The sequence below is a fragment of the Schistocerca gregaria genome, unplaced genomic scaffold (assembly GCF_023897955.1).
Source record: "Schistocerca gregaria isolate iqSchGreg1 unplaced genomic scaffold, iqSchGreg1.2 ptg001331l, whole genome shotgun sequence".
In the NCBI taxonomy this organism is placed as follows: Eukaryota; Metazoa; Arthropoda; class Insecta; order Orthoptera; family Acrididae; genus Schistocerca; species Schistocerca gregaria.
Window position 1 is genome coordinate 77,501 of NW_026062639.1, and position 10,919 is coordinate 88,419.

Here is a 10,919-nt window from a genome sequence, read left to right on the forward strand (position 1 = left end):
GGCGTGTGAGTGTTAAATGAGCCTCGCAGCTGTTCAGTTGCATTCAGATGTCGACGCCCTCAGTGTACGTCGTGGTATGGTCTGTGTCCATTGTCCGCTGATGTCGTACGCGTAACCCACACGCTGTACCGATCATCGGTAGTTACGTACAGAGTGAAGTAGTGTGATACGTGTGACTGTACGCTGGCTGTGCCCAACGGTGTCGAATCTCAATTTCCATATGTTGTGCTCGATGCTACTTGTCTCGTCTCCCAATAACAGCTAGGTTGCACTGTGGTACGCCGTAGAGGCGTGTGGGAGGAACGTACGAACGCATTGTATGTCACCCTGGGTCGCTGGGGGTGGTGGTGCGGTGAGTCAGGTCAGGTCAGGTCAGGTCAGGTCAGCGTGAGCCGTCTGATGTAGTGACGCGTGTATTCCGACTTTGTCGTATTGCCTCACACAAAGTGCTACCCTGGTGGACCGCGTTCCATATCTGGGACATGCCGCAGATGCCGGTTGACAGTGGATCGCGGAAGGGACATCGCATACTTGCGCGGGCCACCTTCCACGTGTTCTCTTCTGCACATGTCGCAGTGTGTATGTGGTCTGATGTAGCGTGTCGTGACACATGACATCCTGGCATGCAAGAATTGTTGAATTCGCAAATGTAGGTGGACATCTACGTTTACTGCCCAAGATACGCAAATGAACTGGAAATCCGTTGTTGAGCGGTTGTTCACGCTGGAGGTGAATCTGTGATGGCGACGATCGGTACAGCTATTAACCGGTTGTTTCAGCAGTACCCGCCACATCCACACACGTGACTAGGCCCATGTGGGTATGAAGCGATACGCGGCGGTGGCTTGGTGGGACTGTTCCCGGCCGGTGAAGGGGGGCCGCCCGGCGTGTTGGCCGCGCGCTGCGTGGGCGCACGCGCAACAGCCGGCTGGTGGGGGGCGCCGAGTGGCAGGAGCGCCAGCCGACGGGCCCGGCAGGCGGCGCAGCTACGCTGCGGCGCACCCTGCACGCGGCGCCTGGCGGCCAAAGTTGGTTCAGCCGAGCCCGGTGCGAAGCGCGGTGGACATCTGCAGTGTGCTGGTCTGATTGAGGACTGTGTGCGTTGAGGATGCGCCGCCGCCTGGCACTCGGCGCCGCGACGCCGTCTGCTGCTCGGTCGCCCCAGCGGTTCTCGCAGGTGGTTTGTATCGCAGTTGTGCGGACGTGTTGGCGCGTGCGCTGTGCTGGGAGAGTTCGCTTCTGCACCCAAGTGGGGCTTTGCCCTTGTGTGGCGCTGGCGTTGGAGCTGCCGGTCACCATAGGTGGCGCGTGTTGTCTCCCGCCGGCAATGCCACGACAGCACGCTCCCGGGCCTCTGTCGGCAGCGGCAAGCTCAGTTGGGAGCAAGGGTGTTCGCACTAAAACCGTCTACTCGCCTAACTCCGGGCGATTGCGCCTCTCTCGAAACCGACCAAGTACCTAGGACGGCGCTGCGCGCCGCCGGGACCTGAGAGGGTTTCGAGGTGTATCGTGCAGGGGAGCTCGGCCTCCTCCTGTTTGCAGAATAATTGAGCGGACGCTTGCGTGTTCGCGCGGGCCCCCGGGACACACTCCCGGGCGGCCGGCTGCTCAGCTCTAGTTGACGCAGCTCCCTGGTTGATCCTGCCAGTAGTCATATGCTTGTCTCAAAGATTAAGCCATGCATGTCTCAGTACAAGCCGCATTAAGGTGAAACCGCGAATGGCTCATTAAATCAGTTATGGTTCCTTAGATCGTACCCACGTTACTTGGATAACTGTGGTAATTCTAGAGCTAATACATGCAAACAGAGTCCCGACCAGAGATGGAAGGGACGCTTTTATTAGATCAAAACCAATCGGATTGGCTTGTCTGGTCCGTTTGCCTTGGTGACTCTGAATAACTTTGGGCTGATCGCACGGTCCTCGTACCGGCGACGCATCTTTCAAATGTCTGCCTTATCAACTGTCGATGGTAGGTTCTGCGCCTACCATGGTTGTAACGGGTAACGGGGAATCAGGGTTCGATTCCGGAGAGGGAGCCTGAGAAACGGCTACCACATCCAAGGAAGGCAGCAGGCGCGCAAATTACCCACTCCCGGCACGGGGAGGTAGTGACGAAAAATAACGATACGGGACTCATCCGAGGCCCCGTAATCGGAATGAGTACACTTTAAATCCTTTAACGAGTATCTATTGGAGGGCAAGTCTGGTGCCAGCAGCCGCGGTAATTCCAGCTCCAATAGCGTATATTAAAGTTGTTGCGGTTAAAAAGCTCGTAGTTGGATTTGTGTCCCACGCTGTTGGTTCACCGCCCGTCGGTGTTTAACTGGCATGTATCGTGGGACGTCCTGCCGGTGGGGCGAGCCGAAGGGGTGCTTTCGCGTCCCGAGGCGGACCCCGTTTAAATCCTACCAGGGTGCTCTTTGTTGAGTGTCTCGGTGGGCCGGCACGTTTACTTTGAACAAATTAGAGTGCTTAAAGCAGGCAAGCCCGCCTGAATACTGTGTGCATGGAATAATGGAATAGGACCTCGGTTCTATTTTGTTGGTTTTCGGAACCCGAGGTAATGATTAATAGGGACAGGCGGGGGCATTCGTATTGCGACGTTAGAGGTGAAATTCTTGGATCGTCGCAAGACGAACAGAAGCGAAAGCATTTGCCAAGTATGTTTTCATTAATCAAGAACGAAAGTTAGAGGTTCGAAGGCGATCAGATACCGCCCTAGTTCTAACCATAAACGATGCCAGCCAGCGATCCGCCGCAGTTCCTCCGATGACTCGGCGGGCAGCCTCCGGGAAACCAAAGCTTTTGGGTTCCGGGGGAAGTATGGTTGCAAAGCTGAAACTTAAAGGAATTGACGGAAGGGCACCACCAGGAGTGGAGCCTGCGGCTTAATTTGACTCAACACGGGAAACCTCACCAGGCCCGGACACCGGAAGGATTGACAGATTGATAGCTCTTTCTTGATTCGGTGGGTGGTGGTGCATGGCCGTTCTTAGTTGGTGGAGCGATTTGTCTGGTTAATTCCGATAACGAACGAGACTCTAGCCTGCTAACTAGTCGCGTGACATCCTTCGTGCTGTCAGCGATTACTTTTCTTCTTAGAGGGACAGGCGGCTTCTAGCCGCACGAGATTGAGCAATAACAGGTCTGTGATGCCCTTAGATGTTCTGGGCCGCACGCGCGCTACACTGAAGGAATCAGCGTGTCTTCCTAGGCCGAAAGGTCGGGGTAACCCGCTGAACCTCCTTCGTGCTAGGGATTGGGGCTTGCAATTGTTCCCCATGAACGAGGAATTCCCAGTAAGCGCGAGTCATAAGCTCGCGTTGATTACGTCCCTGCCCTTTGTACACACCGCCCGTCGCTACTACCGATTGAATGATTTAGTGAGGTCTTCGGACTGGTACGCGGCATCGACTCTGTCGTTGCCGATGCTACCGGAAAGATGACCAAACTTGATCATTTAGAGGAAGTAAAAGTCGTAACAAGGTTTCCGTAGGTGAACCTGCGGAAGGATCATTACCGACTAGACTGCATGTCTTTCGATGTGCGTGTCGTGTCGCGCAACACGCTACCTGTACGGCAGTGGCCGTGCGCCGCGTGCGGAACCACGCGTGCCTCTCAAAACTAGCGGAAGTGTTGTTGTTGTTGTGTGGTACGAGCGCTGAAGCTCTGGAGCGGCTGGCCTGCGGTACCTGGCGCCTGGCGCCGGTTTTGAATGACGTTCGCCCGAGTGCCTGTCCGCTCCGGTGTGGAGCCGTACGACGCCCATCGGCTGTGAGGCCGTTGGACACAAAAAAAATAGTGGAACAGGGGCCGTCAGACGCCTCAGTCCCGCAAATGCTACTGTCTTGAAAGAGACAGTGGGAGACTGAAAAGGAAAAGATCACCCAGGACGGTGGATCACTCGGCTCGTGGGTCGATGAAGAACGCAGCAAATTGCGCGTCGACATGTGAACTGCAGGACACATGAACATCGACGTTTCGAACGCACATTGCGGTCCATGGATTCCGTTCCCGGGCCACGTCTGGCTGAGGGTCGGCTACGTATACTGAAGCGCGCGGCGTTTGTCCCGCTTCGGAGACGTGGGAGTGTCGTGGTCGCCTGTGTGGCCGGCCGCGTCTCCTTAAACGTGCGATGCGCGCCCGTCGCCTGGCGGTTCGCATACCGGTACTTTCTCGGTAGCGTGCACAGCCGGCTGGCGGTGTGGCGTGCGACACCTCGTACAACGACCTCAGAGCAGGCGAGACTACCCGCTGAATTTAAGCATATTACTAAGCGGAGGAAAAGAAACTAACAAGGATTCCCCCAGTAGCGGCGAGCGAACAGGGAAGAGTCCAGCACCGAACCCCGCAGGCTGCCGCCTGTCGTGGCATGTGGTGTTTGGGAGGGTCCACTACCCCGACGCCTCGCGCCGAGCCCAAGTCCAACTTGAATGAGGCCACGGCCCGTAGAGGGTGCCAGGCCCGTAGCGGCCGGTGCGAGCGTCGGCGGGACCTCTCCTTCGAGTCGGGTTGCTTGAGAGTGCAGCTCCAAGTGGGTGGTAAACTCCATCTGAGACTAAATATGACCACGAGACCGATAGCGAACAAGTACCGTGAGGGAAAGTTGAAAAGAACTTTGAAGAGAGAGTTCAAAAGTACGTGAAACCGTTCTGGGGTAAACGTGAGAAGTCCGAAAGGTCGAACGGGTGAGATTCACGCCCATCCGGCCACTGGCCCCCGCCCTCGGCAGATGGGGCCGGCCGCCCGCGCGGAGCAATCCGCGGCGGGGTCGTGTCCGGTTGCCTTTCCACTCGCCGCGGGGTGGGGCCGTTCCGGTGTGCGGTGGGCCGCACTTCTCCCCTAGTAGGACGTCGCGACCCGCTGGGTGCCGGCCTACGGCCCGGGTGCGCAGCCTGTCCTTCCGCGGGCCTCGGTTCGCGTCTGTTGGGCAGAGCCCCGGTGTCCTGGCTGGCTGCTCGGCGGTATATCTGGAGGAGTCGATTCGCCCCTTTGGGCGCTCGGGCTCCCGGCAAGCGCGCGCGGTTCTTCCCGGATGACGGACCTACCTGGCCCGGCCCCGGACCCGCGCCGCTGTTGGCTCGGGATGCTCTCGGGCGGAATAATCGCTCCCGTCAGCGGCGCTTCAGCTTTGGACAATTTCACGACCCGTCTTGAAACACGGACCAAGGAGTCTAACATGTGCGCGAGTCATTGGGCTGTACGAAACCTAAAGGCGTAATGAAAGTGAAGGTCTCGCCTTGCGCGGGCCGAGGGAGGATGGGGCTTCCCCGCCCTTCACGGGGCGGCGGCCTCCGCACTCCCGGGGCGTCTCGTCCTCATTGCGAGGTGAGGCGCACCTAGAGCGTACACGTTGGGACCCGAAAGATGGTGAACTATGCCTGGCCAGGACGAAGTCAGGGGAAACCCTGATGGAGGTCCGTAGCGATTCTGACGTGCAAATCGATCGTCGGAGCTGGGTATAGGGGCGAAAGACTAATCGAACCATCTAGTAGCTGGTTCCCTCCGAAGTTTCCCTCAGGATAGCTGGTGCTCGTACGAGTCTCATCCGGTAAAGCGAATGATTAGAGGCCTTGGGGCCGAAACGACCTCAACCTATTCTCAAACTTTAAATGGGTGAGATCTCCGGCTTGCTTGATATGCTGAAGCCGCGAGCAAACGACTCGGATCGGAGTGCCAAGTGGGCCACTTTTGGTAAGCAGAACTGGCGCTGTGGGATGAACCAAACGCCGAGTTAAGGCGCCCGAATCGACGCTCATGGGAAACCATGAAAGGCGTTGGTTGCTTAAGACAGCAGGACGGTGGCCATGGAAGTCGGAATCCGCTAAGGAGTGTGTAACAACTCACCTGCCGAAGCAACTAGCCCTGAAAATGGATGGCGCTGAAGCGTCGTGCCTATACTCGGCCGTCAGTCTGGCAGTCATGGCCGGTCCTCGCGGCCGGCCGCGAAGCCCTGACGAGTAGGAGGGTCGCGGCGGTGGGCGCAGAAGGGTCTGGGCGTGAGCCTGCCTGGAGCCGCCGTCGGTGCAGATCTTGGTGGTAGTAGCAAATACTCCAGCGAGGCCCTGGAGGGCTGACGCGGAGAAGGGTTTCGTGTGAACAGCCGTTGCACACGAGTCAGTCGATCCTAAGCCCTAGGAGAAATCCGATGTTGATGGGGGCCGTCATAGCATGATGCACTTTGTGCTGGCCCCCGTTGGGCGAAAGGGAATCCGGTTCCTATTCCGGAACCCGGCAGCGGAACCGATATAAGTCGGGCCCCTCTTTTAGAGATGCTCGTCGGGGTAACCCAAAAGGACCCGGAGACGCCGTCGGGAGATCGGGGAAGAGTTTTCTTTTCTGCATGAGCGTTCGAGTTCCCTGGAATCCTCTAGCAGGGAGATAGGGTTTGGAACGCGAAGAGCACCGCAGTTGCGGCGGTGTCCCGATCTTCCCCTCGGACCTTGAAAATCCGGGAGAGGGCCACGTGGAGGTGTCGCGCCGGTTCGTACCCATATCCGCAGCAGGTCTCCAAGGTGAAGAGCCTCTAGTCGATAGAATAATGTAGGTAAGGGAAGTCGGCAAATTGGATCCGTAACTTCGGGATAAGGATTGGCTCTGAGGATCGGGGCGTGTCGGGCTTGGTCGGGAAGTGGGTCAGCGCTAACGTGCCGGGCCTGGGCGAGGTGAGTGCCGTAGGGGTGCCGGTAAGTGCGGGCGTTTAGCGCGGGCGTGGTCTGCTCTCGCCGTTGGTTGGCCTCGTGCTGGCCGGCGGTGCAGGATGCGCGCGCCTGCGCGGCGTTCGCGCCCCGGTGCTTCAACCTGCGTGCAGGATCCGAGCTCGGTCCCGTGCCTTGGCCTCCCACGGATCTTCCTTGCTGCGAGGCCGCGTCCGCCTTAGCGTGCTCCTCCGGGGGCGCGCGGGTGCGCGGATTCTCTTCGGCCGCCATTCAACGATCAACTCAGAACTGGCACGGACTGGGGGAATCCGACTGTCTAATTAAAACAAAGCATTGCGATGGCCCTAGCGGGTGTTGACGCAATGTGATTTCTGCCCAGTGCTCTGAATGTCAACGTGAAGAAATTCAAGCAAGCGCGGGTAAACGGCGGGAGTAACTATGACTCTCTTAAGGTAGCCAAATGCCTCGTCATCTAATTAGTGACGCGCATGAATGGATTAACGAGATTCCCGCTGTCCCTATCTACTTGCATTCGTCGGCAAGGGAGCGGGTGAAAACCTCGATGGTGCAGCCGTCGAAGAGGACTAGTGCGCTGTACCCACGGCGTGCTAAACCTAGCAGCTCTTTTGTGGAAAGCTCTTGGTCAAGGGGCGGGACCGGTGAGCGAGCTGCATTTAGCCTCCCCCCATGCCAGAGAGGCCGGTCCGGGGAAAGAGACGGGCCTCCATTTTTCACTCTCTCATTTCGTCAATATGGCTGAAAACGTAGAGAGTGATAATGCGCTCGAGGGTGATTCGGTGTTCGAGGAGAATTTGACTGTCGCTGAGCGACACACGCGATTTCTAAAGTTGCTTGATTCCAGTGTTAAAAACGGAAAGATCAGCAACTACGCGATTAACCATATCAGGGATTGTGTAGCTCGATGGGCGATGGCCCACTCTCAGCTTGAGGGTCGGATATTAGAATTAGAGAAGGAGAACGAGCGTCTAAGAGGTCAGCCCGCAGTGGCTCGGTCTTATGCCGCGGTTGCGAGTGCCCCTGTGGTTAAAGCGCCGTCGGCAAAGGAAACAATTCAGCAAAACATTAAAAAGACATATCCGACTGTATTCATTAAACCGAAGGCAGGCGAGGATATTCGGGCTGTCAAGACTGCTTTTGAGAAATGTATCAATCCCAAACGTGACAAAATCAAGATTAACACTGTAAGGACTGCTAAGAACGTATTGATAGTTGAAACAGCCACGCAAGAAGACAGTCAGAGAATAATGGCGAATAAGGAATTAATGGAAAAGGTTAAGTGCGAACCGCCAAGGAAACGCAGGCCTTTGATGTGCCTGTATGATGTTCCTACTTACATGAATGCGGATAGCCTACTTGATGCGATCTACATACAGAATTTTGATGTTTCTATGACGAGGGAGGAATTTGACAGTCAGTTTAGATTGCGATTCAAAGTAGGGCCAAGGGATAAGTTAACTGTGCATCATGTGGTGGAGGTCTCACCTGAAATGTGGAAGCCATTAACAAGAATCGGGAGGCTATATGTTGGATATTCGGCACTAAACATTAAGGATTACTTGGCGGTGCCACGATGCACCAAGTGCCAAGATTTAAATCACACAAATAAATATTGTAATGAAGATCAGGCTGTGTGCGCCCACTGCGGGCTGGTGGGGCATGAAAGGAGGGACTGCCCTAATAAGGACAGACCTCCTGTATGTATACCGTGTAAGAAACGTGGTAGGAAGTGTGGAGGACCGAAGGATTGCCCCACCTACCGAATGTTCTTAGACAGGATCGTACAGAGGACAGATTATGGCGACCCGTAAGGCGCCAAAGAAGAAGTCACCTAGTAAAGAAAAGAGGGACGCAGAGAGGGGTAGGTTAATTTATAAGGCTCTGTCCACAGGTTCTTTACTCTGCTCCGACGTTGTTCGGGGTTCCACGAGTAGTCTGGTGATGGAGGTCGGCGTCCAGACGGAGGTCGACTTGGAGGAAGCTATGGGTCGACTAACTTGTCGCCCATTGAGTGCCAGTGTGGAGGGGCCTGTGATGCAAGATGTTTCAAAGCAAGATCAACATGCTGTGTCTTTAGTCCCTACTGAAGTCGGTGGTGGTGGTGGTGGCGGAGGTTCAGATGTAAATATTGTGAATGTTACCGATGTAAAACGTGTAAATAGTGATGGTGGTGGTGTAACTTACAATGCAGTTGGTCCAGGTGATATCTATGATAATTTCGACCTCAAGTTACGATTGTCAAGGCTTGAAGAGCCTGCATTGTTAACTGTTGCACTGAGGCAGCTTGTTAGAACAGAGCATAGGGGTGGGGAAGATATTACTTACCCAGCCCTGGAGGATGTTGATTGTATTCATTTGCAAGCTGCTAATATTCCAACGCAACCTGATGAATTAAAACTTTTGGTGGAGAAGGTGTTTGCTAGAAGGGGCCGGAAATTCGATATAGATAAAATTTACAGCGATATGGTCAAGATGTATGGACGAAATGTCTCGGATTTTTCGAAGCCTTGGCCTGCTAGTCGCCTTCATGTTTTCTATCCCCCCGGTTAATGGGGCGATTCAGGTTGCTGCAGATTAATGCCATGCGTAGCCACTTGGTTGCGCAAGAGCTGAGAAAGGTAGCGGAGGAAGAGTTACTGGACATTCTTGTGATTCAAGAGCCGGCCTCCTGTGCTGGTCGGATTCCCGGATTTCCTGCGTCCGCGCAAGTGGTGTCCTCAGGGGAGAATCCCATGACTGCTATTGTAGTGCTGAATAAACTGATCAAGACCACTATCTTAACACAATTTTGTAATGAACATGTGATTGTGGTACAGCTTAATTTGTTGATGAATTTAGTATTCATTGTTAATGTATACTGTCAATTTCGGCAGCATATAACTGGATTTTTGAATCAGTTGGATTGGATACTAAGAACTCTACAAGGCAAGTCTGTAATAGTCTGTATGGATGCGAATGCCAAGTCTCCTCTGTGGCACAGTGTGGAACAGGATGAGCGGGGTGTCGAGCTCGAGAATTTGATTATGCAATTGCATCTTGATGTGGTGAATCAACCTGGACACCCACCTACCTTTTCAGGGAGGGCGGGTGCTGTTTCTAATATTGATGTGACGTTGGCAACTCAGAGCTCGGCACCACACGTTTGTGGTTGGAGAGTTGTTGATAACCTCACAGTGAGTGATCACAATTGTATATTTTTTGAGTATTGTACTGAGGTTGTGGAAGATACCGGGGAATGGGAGGAAAGGTACAATTATCGGAAAACTGATTGGGACCGACTAGCACAGGAATTTCGTCCTCCAGGGTTGGGCTCTGAGGCGGAAATACATAATGTGGATGATGTGGTTGCTGATCTGCTGGCATCCATTGAGGCAGCAATTGTTGCAGCAGTTCCCCGGGTGGCGAGGTATGTCCGTACGCAGGCTACTCCGTGGTCCCCAGAACTGACTGCACTCAAGCGTTCTGTCAGGCGGGCGCGGAGTAACTATCAAAGGAGTTTTGGGCATGAAGAGAGACAGTTTCATTTGAGGAGGTATCGCCGCCTGAAGGATAGATATCAGCATGCTATTCAGCAGGCAAGGAGGCAATCATGGCAGAACTTTGTTAACGAGCAGCTTGGTCTGGACCCTTGGGGGGTTCCATATAAGCTCGTGAGAGAGAAGATCAGATCTCCTGGGATGTTGTCAACTTTGCGGTTGGAAGATGGTCGGTGTACTACAACGTGGGAGGAGACTGTTAATGTGCTGTTGAACGTTTTGTTACCAGACGATGTTGAAGAAGAGGATACGGAGGAGCAGCGAAGAATTCGTCAAGCATTGTTGGAGCCATATGTGAATGAGGTGCACGTTTACCCCTTCTCCGCAGAGGAGGTGGTGGCTGCACTTCACACATTTGCACAGAGGAAAGCGCCTGGTCCTGACAAGGTGCCGGCCGAGATTCTGCAGTATCTAGCACCCCAGTTGGCTCCAGATCTGGCTAAAGTTTTCAATGTGTGTTTACACCATGGAGTCTATCCAACCAGGTGGAAGATTGCCGATGTAGTTATTATCAAGAAGGGCCCTGACAAGGACCCTCAATTACCCAAGTCTTATAGACCGATCTGTCTCTTGGATGTACTTGGAAAGACCTTTGAGAAGTTACTTACTGACAGACTTTTGAGCCACAGGACTTTGTATGGCATGAGTGATCGGCAGTTCGGATTCCGGAAGGGTCGCTCCACTCAGGACGCGATCAACGAGGT

General features: G+C 54.5%; 2 non-coding genes and 1 pseudogene across 2 annotated transcripts; all 3 read left to right on the forward strand.

Annotated features, from left to right (window-relative positions):
• The first annotated feature begins 1,628 nt into the window (after positions 1–1,628).
• LOC126330690 (small subunit ribosomal RNA) lies at positions 1,629–3,521 on the forward strand. The gene has a single exon (XR_007563113.1). It is a non-coding gene; the product is annotated as a small subunit ribosomal RNA (ribosomal RNA).
• Positions 3,522–3,886: 365 nt separating this feature from the next.
• LOC126330682 (5.8S ribosomal RNA) lies at positions 3,887–4,041 on the forward strand. The gene has a single exon (XR_007563106.1). It is a non-coding gene; the product is annotated as a 5.8S ribosomal RNA (ribosomal RNA).
• Positions 4,042–4,229: 188 nt separating this feature from the next.
• Positions 4,230–7,228, forward strand: LOC126330698 (large subunit ribosomal RNA; annotated as a pseudogene).
• Positions 7,229–10,919: the final 3,691 nt, after the last annotated feature.